Source organism: Stegodyphus dumicola, chromosome 7 (assembly GCF_044657685.1).
Source record: "Stegodyphus dumicola isolate Sdum_Otavi_A_Nest chromosome 7, ASM4465768v1".
Lineage (NCBI taxonomy): Eukaryota > Metazoa > Arthropoda > Arachnida > Araneae > Eresidae > Stegodyphus > Stegodyphus dumicola.
The window spans coordinates 20,589,507-20,604,161 of record NC_140774.1 but is presented as its reverse complement, the minus strand read 5'-3'; the positions used below and the strand labels follow the sequence as shown (position 1 = coordinate 20,604,161).

At 35.0% G+C, this 14,655-nt stretch overlaps 1 protein-coding gene across 2 annotated transcripts in view; it reads right to left on the bottom strand.

Moving 5' to 3' along the window:
- LOC118202694 (uncharacterized) overlaps positions 1-14,655 on the bottom strand; it is a 190,381-nt gene that overhangs the window by 105,220 nt on the left and 70,506 nt on the right. Inside the window, exon 1 of one of the 2 annotated variants that reach the window (XM_085819949.1) lies at positions 13,127-13,251. The exons of the other annotated variant lie outside the window; for it this stretch is intronic. The gene's annotated coding sequence lies outside the window, so the exon portion shown is untranslated. Of the gene's footprint in view, positions 1-13,126; positions 13,252-14,655 lie in introns of those variants that run through there. 2 annotated transcript variants of the gene reach the window in all.

Sequence of the window (14,655 nt, the reverse complement as noted above, 5' to 3'; positions counted from 1 at the left end):
AGCAGGGGTTCTCAACCCCATGCCCGCCGCTGTGCGATCACAATAAAAATGTTTTAGTTTCCAATAAAATTCTACTTGAAAGTTTTCTCATTTTTAATGAAATAGAAATCGCTACCAGCACAAAGCGAAATGCGACCGATCACTTTTTTTTATATGCATTTATTATTAACTATCATACTATGAATTCACCTTGAAAAAGTTATTGGTGCTCGCCGTTCAACAAATATTCTAGAATGTGCTCTTAGAGACAAAAAAAGTTGAGAACCCCTGCAGTAGAGTATAAGAAAAACTGAATTTTTTTAAATATCAAAGAACAAACTTTTTTTTATGAAACTGTTCAAAGCATGTTTTGTCTTTTTGGTACAATCATAAGTCAGCATTGCGCGTTTCGTACGTTATCCTATTCCGTGAGGTTTCTCCTTTGTGCTACAAAGTGTACACCGCTGGGATTTGCATTTTACTGGCATATGTTCTGTGTTAAATATTTTTAATTTAATTTTTACCAGATTTCTATTTTTAATTATCGAAAAATGTTTGCATTTTTAAACCACACAAAATAATTTAGAAATTCATAGCATAGGAAATAAGAGCTCGGAGAAATCTCCGGAAATGAAAGGAATTTTCTCTGGGCAGGTGCATGTATTGTTTAGTAATAAAATAAGTTTGTCAAAGCCCCTTATCAATATCCGGGTAAAAATAAACATTCCTATTTGAAAGCAATAAATGCCATTGTGAAAGAGCAGTGGTTTCAGGGCTTGTGAGCAATGTAACACAATGCTCTAGAGGCGCAGTGGTCGCACGCTGAAACCACAAAACAGATGCCGTTCATATATGTAGTTTAATTATTGCTGTATTTTTATTACTGTTTACGATAGAAATGATGTGCGATTGACTTTCGAAATTTAAAGTCGTTTATATTAATAAAAGGAAGTTATTTTGTCTCATTGGAAAACGAATTTTAAAAAGGCATCTGATTTGAAGTACTAAGGCCTAAAAAATATTTGGTTCTGCAGTCATTTTGCGTTAGATAGAGAGAAACGATATAAGACCAGTCGGTTTTCACTCGAAACGTTCGGAAAGAAAAGCGGGAAAAAATTCGAAAATTGGTGGTTTCAAGGCGCGACCACCATGCATCAAAGGGTTAAAGAAATATCAAAACTGCTAAAATTTTTGGTTTAGGAAACTATTCTAAGCAATCGTTTAGGATCCGGAAACGAATTTTACATTAAATCCTGCGCGGTTCGATTTTCGAATGTTTCGGGTGACGAACTGTCTTCAGGTACGAAGTTGGAACTTCATGTGGGAGTTCGGAAGAATGCCTTCGTGAGAGACATTTTATGGGAAAAGACCCTGAAAGCTAACCATGCAAAACGTCCGTTCGCAGGATTTGGTCCCTGGTGGAAATACCAGCATTTAGCGGCCACTAACAGGTGCTGAATTCGTCAACAAGTATATATTTTTTAATGTTTAAAATACCCACCACAGGCCAAACGGTAAAATCGCTGGACACTGGTTTTCTGACTTGGTTTGGATTCGATCCCAGGCGAACGGGATGGTTGCATGGTTGGCTGTTATGGTTCCCTCCCATGTGCAACAAGAATACGAGCCGAGTTTCCTTAAATAGTTCTCCACGAAGGCTTGTTTCGGTTTATTTGATTATGGTGAAGAACAGAACACGAAGATTATCTGTTTAAGGTAAAAGATGCTTTCGTGAAGGACTGGCTACTCACGTGGAAAACCACGAAAACCTCCTATACAACCCCCGAACGGGTACTACCATGTGTATCAGGACCGAATCCAGAAATATATGGATTTATGTGTTTATGTATATATGTAATCACGAATATATGTGTGTGTGTGTATACACATGTATTCACGTACATACATGCACACACGCATACATTCATACATTGGACACTCATACATACATACATTGGACATTCATACATACATACATACAACACTGGAAGTCGATCTCGGATCGAACTTCCAGTGTTCAGCGACTTTACCGCTCGGTCACTAAGGGTCATCCACAAAGGTGTTCTTCTTAGGCAGGTAGGCATGGCAGCTTTGACATTCAAATTGAAATTTCAATGTTTAAATCAAAAATTCTGATACTTTTCCTGTGGATCTTTTGTTGATTAAAAATTGGCGCGACAATGCGTTGGACGATATTACAATCACTAAAAGTTAACAGTACTTTTAATTGTTTCATAAAAAAATGCATGTAATAAATGTTGCAATTTATTTTGACGGAGATTTTTTATTCCAATTCTTTAACAAATATTTTCCCCACGAAATAAAATTCTGTATAGCTTGCTTGTTAATGGCTAATCAAAAATTATAGCTAAATTTTTATAGTTAAATATAAGCCGATGTTTAAAAAACGGCAGGAATAAATTCCAGATAGGTTCCAATTGATAGTTTTTTTTATTAAATTATCAATCGAGCCTTAATTTAATCACATTCCAATATCCTGGGACTGTTTCAAGACAAAAGACGAAGCGGCGATTACAAAAACGCGGTTTTACGAGAAAAAATTCCGATACTGAATCATGTACGAAAGATATTTTCAGAATAATACATTCTCATTCACGTGAACGGCTGATTTTGCGATGAAACTGCGCGATTTTATCCGATGTTTTCAGAATACATTTTAATTAGAAATCTGTAAAAGTGATCTTATCTCGCAGATCCCTCAACCAGTAAATATTACCATAGTTTATTAATCCAGCTTTTTGATTAACACACACAATTTGTCACGCTCGAAGAAATACCAATTTCTGAAATATTCGTTTTTTTTTTTTTTTTTTTTTTTTTTTTTTTTTTTTTTTGTCCCTTTCATAGAAATTTTCTAGACTATATGCGTTCGTATTTCTAACTATACTGAATAATAATAAAGACTTAAGAAAATGGCTTCTGTTTTCTTTTAGGTTACAAAGACAGATAAGATGTAGGTAAACATTTTGTAATTACAACGCCTCGAAATTATAGAACCCGGATATTATGTTGTTTCTATCAGCGGAAATGAAAACGGATATAGTGTCGCAAGTAAAAAAACTACATCGCTGCTTTTTACCAACTATCCTTCTTCATGGAAGAAATGTAGTACTTTTGAAAATGAAAAACCTAGTCTATATGCATCATGTCCTCGTCTTTGCCCGGCCTTTAATTCCGCAACCGTTGCTCGTAGACATACGGTTTTTCGTCATATATTTCCACCCACCAAGCATTTTAGAGCTAGGTCCCGATAAATTTTTAAATATTCGCGTAATTTTACCCTTCATCAATGCTGTTAAAAAACGAGCAGCACTAATTTTTAAAACGGATTCCTCTTCGGTTCAGGCAAATATGCATTTGTAGAAAGGTGTTCCCGCGCGCGAAGCGCTACACTTGTCGAACTGTGGTCGATTTTCGAATGCATGTGGTTTCTAAAGTGATTTTGGCATATCATCTATATTATTAAATAATTCAAACAATGTTGAACGAAAAAGTTGATGGCACAAAATAAAGTGTGAGCGAGAAACAAACAAGCAACTACGACCGTGGCTGAACGACGTAAGACGAAGATGTGAGGCAGTGCGGAGTATTCCGTACAAAAAAGTAAACACCAGTATTGCCGGAGAGTTCAGGAGTCCATAAGTTTGACACTCAAAGATATAATTTTAAAATATATTACGACGACAGTAAGTAAAGTTACATGCACATAAAAATACGATTGAAAAGTAAGGTGTAACAAATATACAGAAATAAGAGTACATATGGTGCAGATATTGTAATTCATACAGAGACATAATTGCATATGGTATTTTTTTTATTTTTAAAATTTTATTTTTATTTATTTTTTTAGATATATATATCACAATTGATTATTTTAGATGCCTTAGAATAGCTAGAGGCCTTTTTCTATTTTCTTTAACTTTGAAATTATAGTTAAGCATGGGTATTGTGGGGTTGGAAACCCTTGGTATGCTTTTATAAAATTTGTGGGCCAGGGTGGCCATATACTCATGTATATATGGAATATTGAATTCGCGGTGGATTGCCGAGTTTCTTATGAACCATGGGCAACCCGCCGCTTGTCTTAATGCAATATTCTGGAGCGTTTGGAGTTTTTTGACATTTGTATCAGAGGCATATCCCCAGACAGGGCAGGCATAAGTGATGATGGAACGTAACATGACTTTGTAAATGAGTAATTTGTCGTCAGTAGAAAGAACGCTGTTCCGAGCAATTAAGGGGGAAAGTGTACGTTTACGCGCTCGGAACTTATTAATGAGCTGTGTAATGTGTGGGGTCCAGGTGAGACATTGATCTAGAGTAACGCCTAGGTAAAGGGCCTGCTTGGTCCAGGGGATGGGAGTTCCATACATGGTGACCTGAATGTTGTAGTCGATACTTTTTTCCCTGTGAAAAGAATGGCATCAGATTTCTCCACGTTTATTTTAATTTTCCATGCCAGTAGAGAGACTGTTTTCGTCTTATTAAAAAAGACAAACCCTCGCAAACTACCTGCGAAGGTCAAACCGAACCTTTCGAATATATCGAAGCAAACACGAACCGACATTCAGTCTACGATTTTACGGAGTCGGGTGCACGTTCATATTGGTTCGAGGCCTAAGGAGTAACATAGACAATAAGAGAAAATTTAAATTACAGTAAATGAAGATGTTACATACTGAAATATTAATATAACTGTATAGTCTTATTGGAATGTAGGTTTCTTTTAAAGGAATATAGTTGTCTGTGGTTTATTCACGGCAAAGGTTCTTACTGTAACCGTGTACTTTTAAATTAAGAAATTAAATAAATAGCATAATTTTCCCTTCTCTATTTTTTCGGACAACAATATTGGTTAAAAGAAAGGGGGCTTAAGGGAAGGAAGTTAAAAATGTCTATGCAGCCAACCCGTCTGCCGGGCTTCAAACTACATCTAACTACCAGTGTTTAGGGGTTTTGTCTTCTCTGCTTTTGGGAGAGGAGGCAGACTTCGTGCAGAAAACTGCCTGACATTGCTGCAAATGAGATTCGGTTAAATTTATTTAATTATAACAAAAGAATGTAAAGTTCTCTGCTTACAGGCAGGAATGCCGGCGTGCTGGACTCTCTATGGAAAACTGGCTTGCTTTCAGTTACGTATTGAGAAAGGACAAGAGCTCTTGGCAGCTAGTCCGTTCGCCGGGAGTTGAACCGTTCGAATAGGGCGCTGTTTTCAGTGCATTTAAGCAGAGCACGTAAGCAATATCCCATATTAAGGGAGGAATGTCTTCGTACAGGACTTCGTGAGAAAAAGCTGCCACATATTTACATTACGATGATGGCAAAACTAAAACACACGCTAGCTCGGCGTTTCCTTTCTCAAGTGTTGACCATTTTTATAAATCAATGTTCCGCGAATGTCCTTACACTTGCCTTCTTGCAAAGCAGTTTTTTAGCATACGTTACTGCCAGTATATATTTAAAATGTGATTAGTTAAAATTTATTTTATTTTATATTGGTACTTGGAAATTAAATTAATAGAAAAGAAGTTATGGTACTTTTCCGTTTTGCCGGCGCAAGCGATAAAGTCGCCAATAATGGTACAACCGATGCCAAACGGAATATTCTCGCTGGTAACCTTTTACGCCTCATTTTCAAAACAAGTCGCAGCTTTTTCTTATCAGATTGATTGTTTCTTTCAATACTGGCATATAATTACATAGAATTTTTATCAGATAGTTCAGTTTTATGTCTAAAGCCATTTTCGGTAATTAGGTCAATTAGGATGCAATCACAGCGCCTACCCGAAGCCGAAAATATAGAAAAGAAAAGCCAAGGGTTAAATTCATCAATTCTAATGAGAATGCATTAGTGAAGTAAAGCACTACAGTTTTACATAATTTCTGAGTAAGCTTTCGTACGCATTGAAATATTTCTTGCATTTAAACTTGTGTTCCAAATTAAGATTTAACTTGAAATTAATGTAGATAATTACGGAGAGCATTAGATTTTTGTAGAGTAGTTTACGTGAGATGAGATCGCTTGGAGTCACGTGGTATGAACCGGCGAATTAGGATGTTGAACCATGAAAGCATAGTAAATTCTTAAATTAATGTCTTTTTACAAATTTATTGTCTTTATTTATTGGCTTTTTATAAAGTTTTAAGCGATATTAAAATGTTTATGCCTTCAAAAAAAAAAAAAAAAAATTCTTAGAAGTAAAATTTTTATGTGTTTACTGTATGTTGTCGCCAATAAAGTCTGCTTGGCGAGATTTGCGCCGGCGAAACGGAAAAGTACCGAAGTTATATTTGTTTTTAATAAATCAAAACAATTAGAGTACGGATCATCTTTATCTCATGAGCTGAAAAATAAATGTTGGTGCTTTACTACGTTTATTATTTATACATTCTAGCTTGTATGAAAAATTATAAAATTCAAGAAACTCGTGTATAAAATATTGAAAATCAGACTGCGTAAATTCTGCAAGAAGTCTTAGATTGGGATATAATTATAACAAAGCACACTGGGATATCTGCGTCGAGGACTTTGTAAGGAAAACAGGCTTATATCCAGACATCCACAGACACGGGAAAAACTTCCACACAAACAAATCACAAAAACATTTGCTTGCGAATCAAATTACCAATGTTTAGCGGTCTTACCCGCTCAGCGGGGGTCCACCAGAGGCCGAGCACCACCAGCAGTAAAGTCGCTGAACAGTGGTAGTTCCGACCTAGGTTCAATTCCAGACGAACGGGTTGGCTGCATGGGCGTTTTCGTGACTTTCCTCGTGCGTAACGTGTATACAAGCGAGTTCCCATTAGAGAGTCCTCCATGAAGGCATCCCTGCCCTTAGGCTGATAGCCCTCGCAGGCTTTTTAGTTAGGTAAATCAAACCGTACTTTTGCGTTTTGCCGGCGCAAACGATAAAGTCGCCAATAACGGTACAACTGATGCCAAACGGAATATCTTCGCTGGTAACCTTTTACGCCTCATTTTCAAACAAGTCGCCATTTCTTACCAGATTGATTGTTTCTTTCAATACTGGCATACAATTACATAGAATATTTACAAAGATAATTAAATTTTATGCCCTAAGACCATTCGCGGTAATTAAGTTAATTAAGTGCAATCACAATCACTCACCCGAAGGCGAAAATATAGAAAATGTAAAAATCAAGGGTTAAATTGATCAATTCTAATGAGAATGCACTAACGAAGTAAAGCAATGCGGTTTTACATAATTTCTAAGTAAGCTATTCGTACGAATTGAAATAATTCTTACGTTTAAACCTGTATTCCAAATTAAGATTTAACTTGAAATGAATGTAGATAATTACTGAGGGAATTAGACTTTTGTAGCGTAGTTTACGCGAGACGAGATACTACTTGGGGTCACGTGATGCGAACCGGCGAATCAGGATATTGAACCATGATAGCCCATTAAATTCTTAATGTCTTTTTACAAATTTATTGTCTTTATTTATTGGCTTTTTACAAAATTTTGAACCATATTAAAATGTTTATGCCTTCAAAATAAAAAATTTTTAGAACTAACATTTGTTAACATTTTTTATGTGTGTACTGTATGTTGTCGCCAACAAAGTCTGCTTGAGATTTGCGCCGGCGAAACGGAAAAGTACCAATCAAACTTATCCGTGCAGCGGCTGAAGGCCTGCAAGTCTACTAAGAAAATATAGACGCGAAGACATGGTAACAAAATTAATTCTGAAAACTGCCCGACTTTATCTGATAACTGCCTTCTACTAAAAGCATTCGGAAGATTTCGTGCGACTTTTACTTACCCTTTCTCCTATTCACATTTCCAACTTTTACAATTCGTTTAACATTCTCGAACGCTTTTCAATCTAGCACACAGTCCTTGATTGCAATTGTTAACTCAGGATCATCCATCTAGTGGTCTGGAGATGTTACCTGATGTTAACTTCTCTAAGATACTTCTAAACCAGGGGTTTCCAACGAGTTATATTTTCACCCCCTGGTGTTTGATGAAATTTTAAAAGAGGGCCAATGATTTACGGTTGAACCATTGAAATTTCAGCACAACGGTACCGATTTATCGCTATACAATAAAAATATCTGACTGGCCCTTTTTTTCTCTAGCTTAGTTGATACACGTTGAGCGCGGCAGTGAACTTTGTGGCCGGCGTCGTTCCCTGGGGACCGGCACTGGAATTTTCGTTTGGCTGGCGTCGGTCCGCAGGACCGACAGTATTAAAGTTAAAAAATAAATATAGTCTCAATGAAATGTGATTAAATTTAGTTTTAAAGAAATGTATTTAAACATTCTAAACAAAAATACGGCTTAGCTCGCTGCCGGCTGAACGAAAGGACAGCGAATTCGGCGCCGCGCTCAACGTGTTAAATACAGATTTCTTCGAGAATTTTCTGTGGCCAGAATTTTTTAACCCCTGTCAGCTAAAACTGAAAAAAATGCGAGTACAGGTATCTCTTTTGGGTACTTACTTATTAATGCAACCACCTTGGCGCATTCTGGTAATATTTTTTTTTTTTACAGATAAGTTAAAATGCACCTATAGAGTGCATACTGGTGGTTTTGGCAGCTTGTTTTGGTACTTTTCCGTTTCGCCGGCGCAAATCTCGCCAAGCAGACTTTGTTGGCGACAACATACAGTATACACATAAAAAATAGTTATTCTAAGAATTTTTTTTTTTTATTTATTTATTTTTTTTTTATTTTGAAGGCATAAACATTTTAATATGGTTTAAAATTTTGTAAAAAGCCATTAAATAAAGACAATAAATTTGTAAAAAGACATTAATTTAAGAATTTACTATGATTTCATGGTTCAAAATCCTGATTCGCCGGTTCGTATCACGTGACCCCAAGTGATCTCATCTCACGTAAACTACGCTACTAAAATCTAATTCTCTCAGTAATTATCTACATTAATTTCAAGTTAAATCTTAATTTGGAATACAAGTTTAAATGCAAGAATTATTTCAATTCGTACGAATAGCTTACTCAGAAATTATGTAAAACAGCAGTGCTTTACTTCGCGAGTGCATTCTCATTAGAATTGATGAATTTAACACTTGATTTCGCCTTCGGATGAGCGGTGTAATTGCGTTCTAATTGACTTAATTACCGTGAATTGTCTTAGGGGATAAAATTTAAATATCGTGTAAAAATTCTATATTATTGTATGCCAGTATTGAAAGAAACAATCTGATAAGAAATGGCTTCAACTTGTTTTGAAACTGAGGCGTAAAAGGTTACCAGCGAAGATATTCCGTCTGGCATCAGTTAAACCATTACTGGCGACTTTATCGTTTGCGCCGGCAAAACGGAAAAGTACCCTTGCTTTTTTAAACTATCGTTATTTATCACAAGTCGGTAAACATTATCAACCTATTAAAAAAACCTTTGACAATTTCAAATACAAATTTGAATTATTAAATCGAACCCTGGTCGAACTACCAATGTTAACCGACCGGCTGCTGGTCCGCTAAATTACCTCCCCAAGGGGAGAAATGCTTTCGTGGAGGATTTTAAGTGGAACTGACTCGAATGCACGACGCTGTTGGGGGGAGGGGAAACCACAAAAAGCAACCATGCAGGTAGCCCGTTCCCCTGGTTTAGAATCCGGGTGGATCTTAACCGCTTGGCCATCGGTGGGATTGATCCAGTGTTTAATTATTCTACTATTTGGGCTCCGATAGCTGTGGGGATTCAAAAATTCCCACGAAATGTTCAGAAATGCATACAAATATTTCAGTAGCTACTGTATAAATCTAGAAGCAATGTTTAGCTTAATATGTGTGCAAAAGTATTTCAAGAGTCGTCACATAAAAACTTAAATTAAAATCCGCACAAAAAATTCAATTAGTAGCAGTTTAAGTGATATTAATCTTTCAGTTTAATTAGAAATTGTAGTAAAAATTTGTAAACCTGTAATAGTAATTTGAAATTTCTAAAACTGTAAAAGAAACTTTAATTAGAGAAAGGGGTGCCTTCCTGGAGATCTTTCCGAGAGAACTGACTCTCATCCATGTCACATGGGAAAAATCATTCAACCCGTTGGCGTGGTATTCAACTCAGGTGGAACTAACAGTATTCTGCGATTTGACGGGTCGACCGTCGAGAAGCCCTTTCTTAATAAGTAATTTCGTTCAAATAGCAATTTAAAATACATTAAGAAGTTGTATTGTTACCAACTTATTAGATATCTAAAAATATATAATCTTACAAATTAAATAATTCAATATTATCAACTTCACTTAGATAAATAGACGAAATTTTAATAGCATTTTAAATTGTACTAGTCTTTCAAAGTATTCGATTTGATGACTAATTGCAATCGGAGCGAATTTTCACAAGATAAACATATTTAAAATACATTAGCAGTAATTTGAAATATCAGTACTTCCCTGACATTATGGCTACGGTAGCTTTATCTTCCATCTAAAATATTACAAAGATAAATTCCACAAAATTTTCAAATTACGATTTTAAGCTATGCGAATAAAAGGGCTATTAATATATATAACAATAAAAGGTTAGGTTATTTGAATATCACGAAGCCACGAGAGTTATCTGCGTAAGAGGAGGAATGCCCTCCTGGAGGACTTTCTAAGGGAAACTGGCTCGTATACACGTTACACATGGGGAAAACCAACCCCGCAGCCAGCCCGTTCGCTTGGGATCGAACCCAAACCCGGTCGAAATACCAGTATTTTAGCGGTCTTAACCACTCGGCCACTAGTGGGACCTACGAAAAAAAAGGCGTCGTGTAGCTAGAGGAAAACGGAGGAGGCAATCAGCCCGGGGTGGCATTTCTCATGTGAAATATTTTGTAGGGACTACTCGCATGGATCATCAATAAAGCTGGAAAATGAGATTCTAAACTGGCCGTATGGAATTAAGAAAACCTCTTTTTTTTTCCCTTTACTCTAGATAAAATATTTGAAGAAATAACTAGATTTTAACAGCTGCACACCCTTGTTACACCTTTATTCTGACCACACTTTTGAAATTCAGTGAAAATTAAGAGTAGCAAACTCAATTACTGTCCTTGAAAGGTTCAACAACTGATGCTTCCAAAAGTCTAAATGTATGAACTAATGTCCTTTCTAAGGCGGAAGGTGAAATAAGCAAGTCTTTGGAGATCCCGTCCATCAGCATTGCATAGAAAAATTAAATTAATAATAAATTAATTAAATTAAAAATAGTATTGGAGCAGTTAAAAATTTAAATAAATATATTTTAGTAATATATGCCGCCCAGACGGTATAGTGGTAAGGGGGGCCTAACCAATACCAAAGGGCCCGGGTTCGAATCCCGGAGAAGGCATGGATGTAAAAATGTCTGTTCCTTCATAGGAGGTAACGGTGGCCGCCTATTAGGTGCCCCCATAATAAAATAGTCACTGCTTCTGGCCTTAGTAGTGGCCAATGCCGTTATGGGCAAGTGCCCGCCATTTGTAGGAAAAAAAAAATAAGAGATGGATATTAATAAACATTAGATATGACAAATATCCAAAAGAATTCCAATTTAAGTTCGGAAATACTTCAGTTTTCTTCCGTTATTGCTACAGAAAACGATACGGGAAAGTGGAACGGCGTTCCTTTGGAATTTTTGCAATTTATTCTAAATTAGCTACAGAACGGAGCTCCAAATATCGTAATATTACTGTAATTTTCCCGACGATTGCTGTAACAATAGTTAGATGCAAGACGAGTTTTCTAAATAAAAATAATTTAGGAACTATAATTGCTTATTCTGCATTTAAGAAATCTTTCTGTACTGTCTACATAACATGCAGCTATCAGGAAGACCTCTACGATGTCATCGATAATTTTACAAATAAAACTTCAAAAAAGTTTATAAATTTAAAATATTGGAATCGCAATTTTTCTTCAAAAAGGGACATACAGGGTTGAAAAATGAATGTAGAGGGAACGTAATTGTTGGAGGGGGAAATATGTAAATATATATATATATATATAAAATGGAGGGGGATATGTCATCAGAAAGCACTATAACTTTAAATACTCAGCTGAATACTGAAATTGAGTGAAACCCTAAAAATTTTAATAGACAATAAAAATTTAATAATTCCTATGCTTTATATTCTGCTGAATACAGAAAAGCAATAAAGCTTTATAGACGAAGACAGTACTACTGCCCTGAAAAATTCCAACAGAAAGCAATATAAATCTTATCCAGAAGAAAACAGTATAGCCTAAATTCCGGTAGATCAGCGGTTGTCAACCTTTTGACTAACGCGTAACCATCTAAACGAAAACTGGAAACCAATAGTACCTCCACTACAAAGTTTTAACTACCACCACCACCAGTATTGAACAAAGCTCAGATTGCATAAATTTACGAGCGTTAAAGAAAAAGCTCAATCAGGATGTTGGGGTTTTAATTTTTGAATTTAATAGTTAAAAATACTTTGCTTCTTTACGTACCACGGGTTGAGAACCCCTGCAGTAGATTATTCCTTGTTAAATACAGAAAACAGCAATACAAACTTAAAAATTTCAACAGAAATTAACGTGCAGGAATTGGTTGAAATTATATTAAGTATACTTAAAACATTCTAAGAGAAAACCGTATAATTCTAAATAATCCCTGTATGTTATGCACCACTAAATTTAAAAAAAAAAAAAAAAAAAAAAAAAAAAAAACTAAGAAATTCCACTAGAAAGTAATGCAGTTATACATAATTCCCACACCATCTCAAAAAGAATTCAAAGAAAAAAATCTATAACTTTAAATAGCTTTCGTACATTATACACTGCGAAATACAGAAAAGGCAATTAAAACTTAAAAATTACAGTAGAAAACAATGCGGTTTTAAATAATTTCTATACAATACAATTTCTTTACTATCTTCAAAAAATTCCCAAAGAAAATAATATAACCTTAAAACAATTCCTATAGATACGCTGAATACAGGAAAAATAAAAGCTGAAAATTCTGAGAAAGCAATTTATTTTTAAAATGGTAAATTTGAGTTTTTACTTATAATATTATATGTTCAGCTGAATTTAATTTAAATTTAAACGTGCGATTGAAAGTCACTAAATTATTTAGATACTAATTCATGAAGAATTCGTTTAGAATTTTTTTCGAAACTGAAAAATACTCACGTTCTTCAAACTCTAAATGAATCTTCAAGAAAAAGTAAAATTCCAACTGGCTATATTCCCATTTAGATTCAGATTTTTACAATCCTAGGAAACGCACGCCACTCTACAATGCAAAAAACACTGAACTGAAATAAGAGCTGCTTAACACCTGCTGTGGAAATTTTTGCCCTACGATTAATGTGGCGCCCTCTATAATTTGCGTGCGAAAACATTTCTCAAATAAATAAATTTTCTTTTTTCGCGGTAGAAAGTTCATATTTTTCTTTTTTTCAGAACACTTTTTTTATGTTTTAAAATTTTTAAGGAATACTAGATTAAATTTGGGTTTTTACTTAAAATAAATAATAATACAGATATACTAGATAAACAAAATTAATATTAAAACATTTTACATAATACAGTAGTATTAATTTTAATCACGTTTGTCCACGGCTATTTTAATAACATTAACTGAATGATAGTACTAAACCTGCATGAAAAAAACTTTCAAAACAGTAATGGAATTTAACGAATTTACTATAAATGTAGCACTTACTCTCAAACCCGATCTTAAGTTCAACCGGAGACCGGCACAGATGCTTCATAATTTTTTAGATAATTCTAAATTTCAGCCGAAGCCCTAAATAAAGGGTTTTCGGCAGTTTTTTTTATGCAACTGGTCCAAAATTTCAGCAGAAAACTCTTTTGATCTCGAGCTTATAAACAAGCCTTACAAATTCATTTTAACTAATGATTACATGCCTGTCTTTCCCTGGGAAACAAGCCCTTTGTCGGGGGCTGAGGCTTTTGAGTAAAAAACGCTTCCACCCGCATGTAAAAGGCTTATTATCAAGGAAATGGAATGAATTTTTAAGAGTGGATAAATTTTTCGTTTCAGAAAGTACGAGAGGTAATCAGCAAGGTCGTGCCCATCCAATGCTAGTGACTTCCTGCGGAAAAGATCATTTTCAGCTTTTTGGAACGATGTAAGTAAATATGGGGTAAGAATACTGCCACTTGTACATAATTTTATGTTTTTCTCAGCTTACAGATCAACGTTTCCCCCTTTTTCCTGTCATATTACGCTTGACAGCAAGAATAATGTGGATGGGATCTTGGTCAGGTAGTGTTGGGTCTTCTCTCTTCATTTTCCTACCTGCACATCTCCATTAAAATTTCCTTCCATATTCTCATGCTATCTCTAGCGTTTTCTTTATTCTTGATAGTGATGCTTTAACCATTTGATTTTTTTCCCTCTATTTAGTTTTCCATTCACGTGTTACATTTCGCTAAAAGTATATCACAATATACATTCAGTACTTAAATTCAGCTGAAGACTTGTTTTTGAGTGAAACTGTAATTCCATTCGCAGCTCCAAATTTGATCACTGAGACCTGGTATTTTAATTTATTAAATTATTAATCGTTAATTCAATCATTTATAAAATTTTCATTTATATCTCCATTTATTTAATTTTAATTATGCAATTATTTTATTATTAGTCCAAAGGAGCAATTTGCCCAGAAGGACTACTAATTTCGTTTTGGTAT